Source organism: Cynocephalus volans, chromosome 3 (assembly GCF_027409185.1).
Source record: "Cynocephalus volans isolate mCynVol1 chromosome 3, mCynVol1.pri, whole genome shotgun sequence".
In the NCBI taxonomy this organism is placed as follows: domain Eukaryota; kingdom Metazoa; phylum Chordata; class Mammalia; order Dermoptera; family Cynocephalidae; genus Cynocephalus; species Cynocephalus volans.
In genome coordinates this window covers 12,750,848-12,763,632 of record NC_084462.1, presented here as the reverse complement: position 1 = coordinate 12,763,632, position 12,785 = coordinate 12,750,848, and the positions used below count along the sequence as shown (strand labels likewise).

General features: G+C 36.4%; 1 protein-coding gene and 1 pseudogene across 1 annotated transcript in view; one reads left to right on the top strand and one right to left on the bottom strand.

The window, feature by feature from the left end:
- Positions 1-12,785, top strand: part of LOC134372211 (zinc finger protein 772-like) — a 70,932-nt gene that overhangs the window by 37,101 nt on the left and 21,046 nt on the right. The window lies entirely within an intron of this gene.
- Positions 800-10,887, bottom strand: LOC134371671 (vomeronasal type-1 receptor 1-like; annotated as a pseudogene).

Sequence of the window (12,785 nt, the reverse complement as noted above, 5' to 3'; positions counted from 1 at the left end):
TATTTATCTGGTAAGATGCGGTTCATAAGGATTCAACATACAATGCAATTTTTGAAGGAAAATAAATTCTTCACAGTCCCACCCTTTTGTGAGTTTAGGGCTTCTTCATTCAAGTTATTCTTGTTTGGGCTCTTTCAGGTGGCTTTCTGTCTGGAGAGTGGTATTAAATACTTTAAATTTAAACTACAGTAATAAAATGTAAGGCATCATTAATTAAAATGCATACATTATTTTATTTAAGTATTTTACAAATAATTCTTATAAGTAGCACTGACATTTTCACCCACTGATTGATTTCTGCCTTAAACAGAAGTTTGGGTTTTGAGGCTCTGTCTTAAGTGATCGACCAGAACTCTCATCATGTTTCCTTTTCACCTTCACATCCTTCCCTTCTCCTCATCTCTCTACACAAAACACTTAGGATTTCCCTCAATCCCATGAGGCTGCACGTCTTTTTTTACGTGAGGCCTTTCCAGGTGACTTGTCCTATTCAAGAAGCACCTGAATCAAACCATGTTTCAAAAATATTGTTAAAAATCCTTCATGGTTCTTCGTAGTACAAAAATTCAAAAATTTCCTCCCATTCACCTATTTTTAAATGTCCTAAACTTCCCTTCTGAGAACCTAACACAGATTGAGACAGTATACACAATATTCATTTTTAGCTCTATTGTAAGATCCATGAGGACAGAAACATTATTGCCAATGTTTATGTTGGCATCATTTCCAGCAAATAATAGTTTATGAATATTAGCAAATGTTAAAATGAATGACTGAGTTTTCCATAAGGAGAAATGATTTATGGCATGGCAACCTGATTAGGAAACACTGTTTTTCTTGCCTTGCAGGCAAAATAGAGCTGAAAGACCCGAGTGTCACTGAAGATGAGCACAAAGGGGCTGAATGCTGGGAAATATGAAGCCACAAGCTCAAAGGTGTTCACTCTCCACTGGCCTGGGTTTTCAACTGTACTCATCTAAGTAGTAAAAACAGTATAGACTGAATAGAAAGCAAAAAAGGAGCTCATCACAATCAGGATAGTGCATGTGGCTCTGGCCTCATGGGAAGGTCTGGAGGAGAGTCTGTTGCTACGAATATGTTGAACTTTCTGCTTGTGCCTGTGCAGAACAAAGACCATGGAGCCACTGGCCCAGACCATGAAGCCCAACCTCATAAAGTCAGGGAAAAAATATAAGACTGTTTATAGTGATGAAAATCTCTCTGGCATTTTCCAGGAGGAGTTATCATAACTATTTTTCACACAAGTTTTTGCTATTCAGTGGACCATTCACTATTATAGGAACGAATGTATTTATCAAGAGAGGCAAGATCCAGCAGGTGAGACAACAGGAACCAATGAGCTTTGGGGATCTAATCTTGAGTTCCATCCACCTGCATATACTTGAGTCAATCTTAATGGCTTAGAATCCATTGAGAAGCAGATGGTACTGAAGGAAACCCCTGTGGCCACTCTGTAAGTATAAAACACGAGTTTATATACAGAATTATTCAGGAAATATTTCAGTCCAAAAGCTCCCATTGTCTGGCTTATCCCTTTGGAGAAAAGAACCAAGGAATTGGCTAAGGCCAGGTGGTTACAAATCAGGTCTGTGTGTCTCAACTTGTGTCCAGTGAGAAAAGTGAAGTTATAAAAACAAAGGAGAAAGGAATTCCCCAGGAGCCCAATTCCAGTTTGAGTGAGGAAGATAATTCCTAGTTTTGATTTTTCAGAAGCCATTCCATGAACATCTAGCAAATGTTGATTTAAATTGAAATCAGAGGAATCAGTAGAAAAAATGCAAACAAATGTCTTGCCATCACTGGAGACAGAGTTTTCAGTGTCTATCCGAGCCGTATTTTCTCACTTCATACAGGAATTACGTTTTTATGCTCATTTGTGCAAAGGCAATTCACAGAAACCTACACTGGAAACAGCCTGTGTCCATCTGCAAGGAAGCAGGTGAATGAATGAGGGCACAATTGCACGACAGTCTCTATGCTTCAAATATGAATGACAGAAATATCCATGTGTGGACACAGTAATTGCTGCAATCATGCTAGTTTTGAAAATACAAATATGTTGCAAGATAATTCATATATTAGGTAACACATGGAGAATAACGAAAATGTTGTTTGCTTATGCATGACATCATCCATGAGAAAGACTAGAGGAATGAAGAAAACTGCACTCAGTTGAAACAAGTGGTGAGAACATACAAAATGCATGCAGACACACATATCGAACATCTATCGGAGATCTCAGTTCACCACGCATTGTGAGCCACACCCATTCACATCTGGTGTTACAACCTTCAGCCGATTTTAGAGAATTCTTCTTCCACCACTTCACAATAATTTATAAGCTGTAATCCTTCTGACACCCACTTCCACAAGCAAACTTCAAGACTTTTTAAGGAAAAGTATTTATGCATTAACTATTTTACATGTGTAAAACTGTGCTACCATATTTTTTGGCCTTCTCTTTTGATTTACTGATAATATTTCTGTGTATCTCATTACTTCCTGTGTTTTTTATTGCATACTTTGTACATCTCAGTAATTTCTTTGAACATATAGGTAACATTATGGAAGAACAGCAAATATGGTATTACTCCATGCTATATATATATATATATATATATTTTTTTTTTTATAAAGATGACTAGTAAGGGGATCTTAACCCTTGACTTGGTGTTGTCAGCACCGCACCCTCCCAAGTGAGCTAACCAGCCATCCCTATATAGGGATCTGAACACGTGGCCTTGGTGTTATCAGCACCACACTCTCCCAAGTGAGCCATGGGCTGGCCCTTCCAGTCTATATTTTTAAGTAAAAAAGCCATGGGTAGGACAATGTACAAAGTATGCTAAATTATTTGAAGCAAGCAGAGGCATATACATATAGGGGCAGAGAGTTAAAATGATGGAGGGACTAAAATGAAAGTTAGACTTCTAGGAAGTTTTCCTGTGATATACCTTTGGATTTTTACAAGCATAAATATTTTACATCATCCCTAAATAATGTTAATCACAATGAAAATTTTAAATACATAAAATTAAATTTAAAATAAAATTAAAAGTCAAATTGTGTGTCATCATGGTGCCCTATCCATGCAAAAAAAAAAATGTTCAAGTGGATTTAGAACTCAGGTGGATACACACACACACACACACACAAATGAGTATAAGTAAAACTAGGGAAACAGAAAAATAATAGTGGAAGAAGCAGGGCAAGATAGCTGGCTAGAAGTGCCCAGGCACATCCTTCCTACAAAGAACCAGAATAACCAATAGGCAGCTAAATATTGACAGGAGCATCTGTGGGAAAGCATAGAAGTGCAGCAGGGGACTGGCAAGACTCTTGTGGAACGCAAAAGCCCTAGATGACAGCATAGAGAGGAGAAAGAGGCACACAGCCTCAGCCACCAAATCCCCACCACCAGGAGAGGTTCAGGAAGGACTTTCCCTTGTGAGGAAAAGGTAGTCAGGGGCCCACACCAACCTCCATCCTCACCACAGAGGCCTGCAGTTCCTACTGCAGGACAATTTCACAGCCCTTGCAAGCCTGGAGCCAAGTGTGGAGAGCTGCCTAGAGTACACGCACTGCATTGCACCAAAACAGGAGCACATACTATGCATTTCCTACCTTCTTACCTCACGACCCAAGTGGATGCAGTACACCATCATCTTGAAACCAGAGCCGCCTTGGGAACGTTACCCTGATACCAAACCAGGCAAGGATACAACAAAAAAAGCAAATGGCAGACCAATATCCTTGATGAACATAGATGCAAAAATCCTCAATAAAATACAAGCAAACCAAATCCAACAGCACATCAAAAAGATCATACACGGGACAAGCCCGTGGCGCACTCGGGAGAGCGCGGCGCTGGGAGCGAAGTGACGCTCCCGCCGCGGGTTGGGATCCTATATAGGAATGGCCGGTGCACTCACTGGCTGAGTGCCGGTCACGAAAAAGACAAAAAAAAAAAAAAAAAAGATCATACACTATGATCAAGTGAGATTTATTCCAGATTTATTCCAGGGAGGCAATGATGATTCAACATACACAAATCAATAAATATAATACATCACTTCAAGATAATGAAAGGACAATAATATATAATTATCTTGATAGAAACAGAAAGCATTTGATAAAATTTAACATCTCTTCATTATAAAAAACAAAACAAAAAACAAAAAACCTCTCAACAAATTAGGTATAGAAAGAAAGCATCTTAATACAATAAAGGTTATATATTACAAGCCCAAAGCTAACATATGAAACTGCTAACAGCTGAAAGCTTTTCCTCTAATAACTGGAAGGACGCCCACTCACACCACTTTTATTCAACATAGTACTGAAAATCCTAGACAGAGCAATTAGGCAAGAGGAAGAAATGAAGGACATCCAAATTGGAAAGGAGAAAATCAAATTGTACCTGTTTGCAGATGACATAATTTTACATAGCAAGAAGCCTAAAGAACCAAAAAACTCCTAGACCTAATAAATAAAATAAGTAAAGTTGCAGGATACAAAATCAACATACAAAAATAGTAGCATTTTTATACACCAACAATGAACCAACCAAAAAGGAAACCAAGGAAGCAACATCATTTATAATAGCAATAAAATAAAATAAAATAAAATACCCAGGAATAAATTTAACCAAGGAGGTGAAAGACCTCTACAAGAAAAACTATAAAACACTGATTAAAGAAATGAAAGAAGGGCCAGCCCATGGCTCACTTGGGAGAGTGCAGTGCTGATAACACCAAGGCCACGGGTTCGGATCCCATATAGGGATGGCCGGTTAGCTCACTGGGTGAGCGTGGTGCTGACAACACCAAGTCAAGGGTTAAGATCCCCTTACCGGTCATCTTTTAAAAAAAAAAAAAAAAGAAAGAAATTAAAGAAGACATAAAAAAATGGAAAGCCATACCAGGTTCATGGATTGTAAGAATCAATATTGTCTAAATGACCATATTACTTAAAGTGACCTACACATTCAATGCAATCCCAATCAAAGTATCAATGGCATGGGCCAGCCCTGTGGCTCACTTGGGAGAGTGTGGCACTGGTAGCACCGAGGCCGCGGGTTCGGATCCTATATAGGGATGGCCAGTGTGCTCACTGGCTGAGCGTGGTGCGGACTGCACTGTGCCAAGAGTTGTGATCCCTTTACTGGTAAAAAAAAAAGTATCAATGGCATATTTCACAAAAATAGAAGAAAAAATTCAAAAATTTTAATGAACAACAAAAGACTCTGAATAGCCAAAGCAATCCTGAGCAAAAAGAGCAAAACAGGGGATATCATATTCCCTGATTTCAAAATATACTACAAAGCTATAGTAATCAAAGCAGCATGGTACTGATACAAACAGACACATAGGGCAATGGAAAAGAATGAAGAATTAAAAAATAAATCCACATACCCACAGCTAACTGATTTCTTTTTTTAATGTGAAAGATGTGTGTCCATTGTAATTTTTATGTAATATTATTTTACATAAACTCAATACAGTAATCTGTATATGGAAATGTCATGCTGATAGAATTTTAAGGAATTCATAATCTGTATTTTCAAATGTTGTCCAGTGTCTTATTCATGTCCTCTGTATTTATTTTTCCCAGTCCAGAACCTAGTACAATATCACAAATTGCATTTATTTCTCATCTCTCTCACAGCCAACTGATTTTCCACAAAGGGGCTAAAAACATACATTTTGGAAAGGACAGTCTCTTCAATAAATGATGGTAGGAAAACTGGAGATCCACATGCAGAAGAATGAAAATAGACTCCACTCTCACCATATACCAAAATCAACTCAAAATGGATCAAGAACTTTGTAACCTGAAACTATAAAACTTCTAGAAAAAAAAAAAACAGGAAAAATTCTTCAGGACATAGGACTGAACAAAGATTTTATGAATGATACTTCAAAAGCACAGGGAACAAAAGCAAAAATAAACAAATGAAGTTATATCAAACCAAAAATAAATATTTCTGAAAAGAAGATATATGAATGGCCAACAGATGATACATGAAAAAATGCTCAACATCACTAATCATCAGAGAAATGTAGATCAAAAGCACAATGAGATATCATCTCACCCCATTTAGAATGTGAATTATCTAAAATACAGAAAACAACAAATGCTGGAAAGGATGTGGAAAAAGAGGAACACTTATACATTGCTGGTGGAAATGTAAATTAGTACAGCCATTATGAAAAACAGCATGGAGGTTTTCAGACTACAGATAGGACTACCATATGATCCAGCAATCCCACTATTGGGTATATATCAAAGAAAAGAAAATCAACATGTTGAAGGGATACCTTCATTCCCATGTTTATTGTGGCTTTATTCAGAATAGACAAGATTTGGAACCAACCTAGATGTCCATGAATGGATGATTGTAAAAAGAAAATGTGGTGTGTATATCTATATATATATATAGATATACACACACACAACAGAATATTACTCAGCCACAAAAAAAAAGAATGAAATTCTGCCATTCACAGCGTCATGCATGAGCTTGGAGAAAATTATTTTAAGTGAAATAAGCCAGGCACAGAAAGAGAAATACTGCATATTTTCACTCATATATGGAAACTTTAAAAAGTTGCCCTCATAAAAGTAGGGAGTAGAATTAATGGTGACCAGCATCTACTGAGAGGATGAGGGAGGGAGGGTGGAGAGAGGGTGGTCCATGCACACAAAACTGCAGAGAGATAGGAAGAATAAGATTCTGTGTTCTATAGCAATATAGGGAGACTACAGTCAGTGTCAAATTACTGTGTAATTTCAAGTAGCTAGTTGAAAGCATGGTAAGTGTTCCCAGCACAAAGAGGTGACAAATGTTTGAAGTGATGGATACGATAAATACCCTGACAATCACTTCACACTGTATTAATGTTATCAACCTCAACTCACATTTTATTTCAAATATACATATATCTTATTATTTTCCATTGAAAAGATCTATACACTGTGAATTAACTTCAAAGCAATAACCATGACTACCTTGAGTACCCAGTGTGAGGAAAGTGGAATTAGTTTAGTTGGGCCCTCTTGCCTTATATCCAGCTGGGTATGATTCAACATATCCGTTGTAAACAAGTTATATAATAGTGATGTAACTGCACATGTGCCCCCACATACCCCTTGGCTTGTTGCTGCTATTTTGTACTTTCCACATATAAAACAGGGGCTCTGAACCACAGGTCAGCAGAGGTTGCATCAGAATAAAGCAGGTCTATCCTGTTATTGGCTGCCAGAATCTTTTTTCAACTCCCTAGCTCAGGACCTGCACAGGATGAGGTAGAGGGGTTTGTGATCTAGCCCGACACCCAGATTATTATCTAAATGCCATTTCTCATTTTAAAAAAGCAAAGAATACTAAAAAAAAAAAAAGCGCAGAAACACCTAAGGTAATCCTAAAACTTGTTGTAAAATAAGAAGTCCAGGATGTTCCAGAAACACTGGGTTTATTTCCAGGGAAACATAATGCAATTGGAAGGGAATTTCACTGCACAAAATTCATATAAATCAATTGTCGAAGAATATTAACTCCAAAGATTTAAAGCTCCATAGATATATTAAAATATAAATATATAATTAATATGTACTTAAAATTGGCATTTTATTTTGTTATTTATATATTAAACATTACAAAGGTTAAGATGTGAAGATGTACATAAGCCAATTCTTTCTTAAAATTGATTAATAAAGGGAAAATATCAATCATTTCTCCTGCTTTCTTTGCAAAGACTACTTTAGGATAACCAAAATAGATGAAGAAAGGGAGGTCTTCATTTTAGAACTCCTTTAATGAGTTAAAAAGAAATAACAATTGATTAATTGTAAAAAGTTGCATCCTCTGTTAAAGTACTGGATCAAGAGAATTATCAACAACGACAGCTAAACCAACATGTAAATGGTAGTGGGAATTTAACAGTGGTGATCTATTAATAACAAAGGAAGGCACTGATCTATATATCACATCACAGAAAGAAAGGCAGCCTTACCTGGTGTCACTTGGTGTGAGATAATTAGAGAAGCCCTTCCTGCCTATGCAGTATACTTGACAATAAACTGAATTTGGATTTAATCAACCTTCTACTGATAATGAAACATTCACTGAATATAAATGGAGACATATTAAACCACTTCAGTGGACTGAAACAAGGTAATAGAATGTTGGACATCATCCTAGTCCAACCATCCATTCATCATCTTTTTCATGATCATGAGACGATAAAAAGAAATGAAGGAGGTCTATTAATTACAAGAGGCTTCAAGGAAATAAAACAATGATTTGGATAAAATATTTAGATGTAATTCAAATGAACCAACTTTGAAAAAAAATCTGAGATAACAGGAAACTTTGAACTTTGTGTAATTGATGGTATTATTAGACCATTTTCAGCAGTGTAGGTACAAAAAAGACATTGAGGTTGTCCTAATAAAGGATGCCCATCTTTGGACATATGTCCTGATTATTTACTTGTGGATGTAGAATATATATTGGATATTTTTATAAAAGAATTCACTATGGGTAACATAATTGGAGATACAGATGAAATGAAACAAGTGTGTGCTGATAATTACTTGTTGAAGCTGCTGATGCATCCACAGCATTTATTAAACCCTTCTTTTTTCTTTCATATATATTTGAAAATTTCTATGATAATAACTTTCATAAGCTTTTTTTCAGTCTATGATTTTATCTTGTGAGATGTGTTCCTGATGTTAGATCAGGAAGGAGACATCTGTTCTGGCACCACCCTATGGAGTTCTTTTCCCAGTGTGGTTTAATCAATGGAACAGAAATAATAATTATCAGATGCACGTATTAGAAAAGGAATGTATTAGAAATGAAGATATTAGATGTTCATAATTCTGATCTGTTGTGTGCTTGTGAAGCACAATAGAAACACAAAAATATTATTAGGATTACCAACATAGTTTAGGATAGAGATATATGGTAGATAAATAATAAGAAAGCAAAAGATTTGCTGTATATTAGCAATATTATTTATAATTAATAAAATAGAACAAATCAATGAAGGGTAATTAAATTTTAGGAAACAATACTGAAAATTAGGTGGTATTAAGGAAATGTGGAAGCATAATGAAACACTTTAAAAGTATTGAGATCAGAATTAAATAACAGCAAATACAAAAACTGTAGCCAATATAAAACTCTAATATTATATAATATTGTGTTCTGATTAAGCAATTTATTTAACAAAATTCCAATCAAAATGGTAACACTTCTAAATTATCTCTAGTATTCTGAAAGATAATTTTTAATAAAAATTATTAAATGAAGACACTGTGTACCTAAATGAAGCAAAATAGAAAATTAAGTAACTGGCAAAGAGAAAAGTCAGTAAAACAAATCTCATACACATGTATTTTGATAAATATAAATTAGGAATTTGTGGGTAAGTATCTTAGTATATGTTATTAAATATTTACATAGTTATTTCAATTAAGTAGAAGTAAACTTTGATTTTACATATTAAATAAAGCTTAATAACACACTGCATCTAAAATATAAAGAATATGTACTGGCCAGCCCCCCACCACCACCCCCCACAAAAAAAGCTATAAAATATAAAGAACAAATCCCTCAGGTAAAAATACTGATGTAGTTTTTTTCATAATTTGGGGTTAAAGAATCATTATTATTCATATTTCAAACTAAAGGCCATTTTATATCAAAATAAAGACAAAATAATATAAGTAGAAATTATATTAAACAAATTAAACACAAAAATATTTAAATATGTGGAACATAGAAGTGGAAGTTATTGATGACAACCTCAGTAATGTCACTAATTAAATGAATAACAGGCCAAAAACAAATGATGGCAACATATACGAGCTGTACCTGAAAGGAAAACTATCATGCTTATGAAATGTCTGCATCTCAAACGATCAAAAATTGCCAAAGAACTCAAAATGATGTTCCATTATTTCCAACTCTAACATATTATCAATTGGACCAATTTTATTATGTCATATTTCTTTAATACAAATTTTACATTTTTCTTTCCTATGACGAAACATATTTAATCAAAATAATTTACAATTTGGAGTTTTAGGTGGCCTAAACGTTAGATATTTTTGATCCATTCTGAATGCAGAATAGGCACTGATGTTTCTTATATCTCTTTTAACTTAATCCGTTTGACTCCCCCTCTTTACTTCCATAGCATTTTTTAAAATCAAAAGTCGTGCATTTTTTGTAAGCATTTTATTTTGAATTAAGATAAATAAGATCTAGCCTTCTTGGCTATATATATATATATACACACACACACACACACACACACATATATACATAGAGAGAGAGAGAGAGAGAGACTGTTATCTATCTATCTATCTATCTATCTATCTATCTATCTATCTATCTATCTATCTATCTATCTATCTATCTATCTATCTATCCATCATGTATCTAATCTATCCATCCATCCATCCATCCATCCATCCATCCATATTTTTTTTAAGGCCCAGTGCACCCTGATTTCTTGGCAGTCTTAGGTTCATTATTTTCATTGTGTTATATTAATTCTGTAAGGCAAGAAATTCAGGGGCTTTTTTGGTTTTTTGTTTGTTTGTTTGCTTGTTTTTTCCTAACTGAAGCGTGACGAACACACATGTCCCTTTGGGGAAAGGGGTCCCGCCCCGTGGAAGCGCTGGTCCCGCGGCAGTGATCTTGCGAATTCCCCGGACGTCGCTCCGGACCTTTGACAGCACGCACAGGAGGAATTCACTTGGCGCTAGGTCCAGCACAGAGCAGGTCTCAGAGCTCTGATTGAAGGTGTGTATAATAAACGAAAACCCGTCCGAAGAATCCTCACCCATCGCCAACGCTTCTTGCTGAGGGTTGGAGAGGAGAAGAAATGGGAGGAAGGAAGTGTCGAAGTAAACATTCCCTTCGACTTTTTTTTCCCATCGACTTTATTGAATCGATTCTTCCGTGTGCTGACGTGCTCCCTTCTAGCATCTTGAAAGCTTTATGGAAAGTGGGCGGTTTCTTACAAAACTAAACGTTCTCTTACCGTAGGATCTGGCAAGACTCCGGAGACGGCTGCGGGGACGGGGAAATGCAGGGAGGAAGGATCAACGGGAAACACGGGGGACCCTTGAGGCAGTGAAGCTGTTCCGTGGGACCCCGTTACGGTGTGTCGAAACCCACAGCATGTGCTACACCGACGGTGACTCTGAGAGACAAACGTGTGTGGCCGCAGGTTCATCCACGTGTGACGAACACGCTCTGGTGCGGGACGTCGACGGGGCACAGGTGACTTGGGGGGGGGGGCTGGGGGAACTTTCTGTACTTCCCTCTCTGTTTTACTATGAACTCTACACTGCTCTAAAAACATAAAGTGTACTTTTAAAAATTCTATGACTAGAACACTGGCTGGCCCTTTTCGAGACCCCAATGTGTCTGGGCCACTTCAGAGTTAAAGTTCTGGGAAGACTTGCCAATACGTGGCATCCTTTCACCCCATGCCCCTGAAGGCTACTCTTTATTTCCCCTACACTCTGATCGCTCCAGAAACTGCCCTTCTTGCCAGGGACACCAATGAATTCCAAGGTGGAAGATCTGATGGCCACTTTCCATTTATCATCTTCTTGCACACGGGAGCAGCAGCCTGGGTGAGGGGTTCGCACTTTGTATCCCAGGACACTTTTGTTTCTGGCCCCAATAACCAGAAGCTTCTCTTTTTATTCCTGTCTTTCTGGATGTTCTAACGCAGCATTGTTTTGCCAGCATATACTCCTCTGCGTGGGCTTTAAATTTTTGAAGTCATAGCTCCACCCTGGGTCCTATTATTCTTTCAATGGTGTTCTTTCCTTCTCTCTTTCTTTCTTTCTTTCTTTCTTTCTTTCTTTCTTTCTTTCTTTCTTTCTTTCTTTCTTTCTTTCTTTCTTTCTCTTTCTTTCTTTCTTTCTCTCTTTTCTCTCTCTCTCTGTCTCTCTCTCTTTTTGGTAAAAATTAAAACCCTCTGGGCGATCTAATTCATTTCTAAGATGTAAATTCTTCACCTTGTTAAATCCAGATTTTATCTCCATCCAGAACCATACAGAAAAGTACCTAGTTGATTTTCTGACTTGAATGCCCTGTAGACATTACATATGAAAAATGATCCATCCCTATAATCTTAGTTTTCTTCTCCCACAACTTGGCTGTGTCCCTGACTTACCATCTAAATAGACTGGACCACCATTCAGCTAGGACTTGGGAATAGTTTTCTCATCTTGAATTTCTCAGAATCTGTTACTCTTTATTTTTTTTATTTTTTTCAAAGTGAAGATGGTTATACTTGGACTTATAACAATCATACACATTCTTATAGCAAAAACAAAGTAAAAAAATATGTAAGAAATATCTGAAATGCTTGACAATCCAAAGCTTATTTCCCCAATAGTAAATGAGCTCTTAGAAATCAGGAAGAGACTAAAACTCCCCTACCCCCAAAATTGGACATAAAGAGAAAATTAAAAAATACAGATGGTTGACAAACATGAAAAAATGACAAAACTCAAAATGAAAAGAAATACAATTTAAGACAATAGTTTGGGCAATCACATTGGCAAAGATGTCAAATATTTATAAAAGCCATTATCTTTGAGGTTGTAGTAAAGCTGGCAATCTCATTTATTCTGGACAAAGTTGTTAACCACATATTTTTTTAAAATCTTGAAATAATTTTCAAAGTTTGAAGTGTGCATATACTTACTCCTAGTAATTCAAC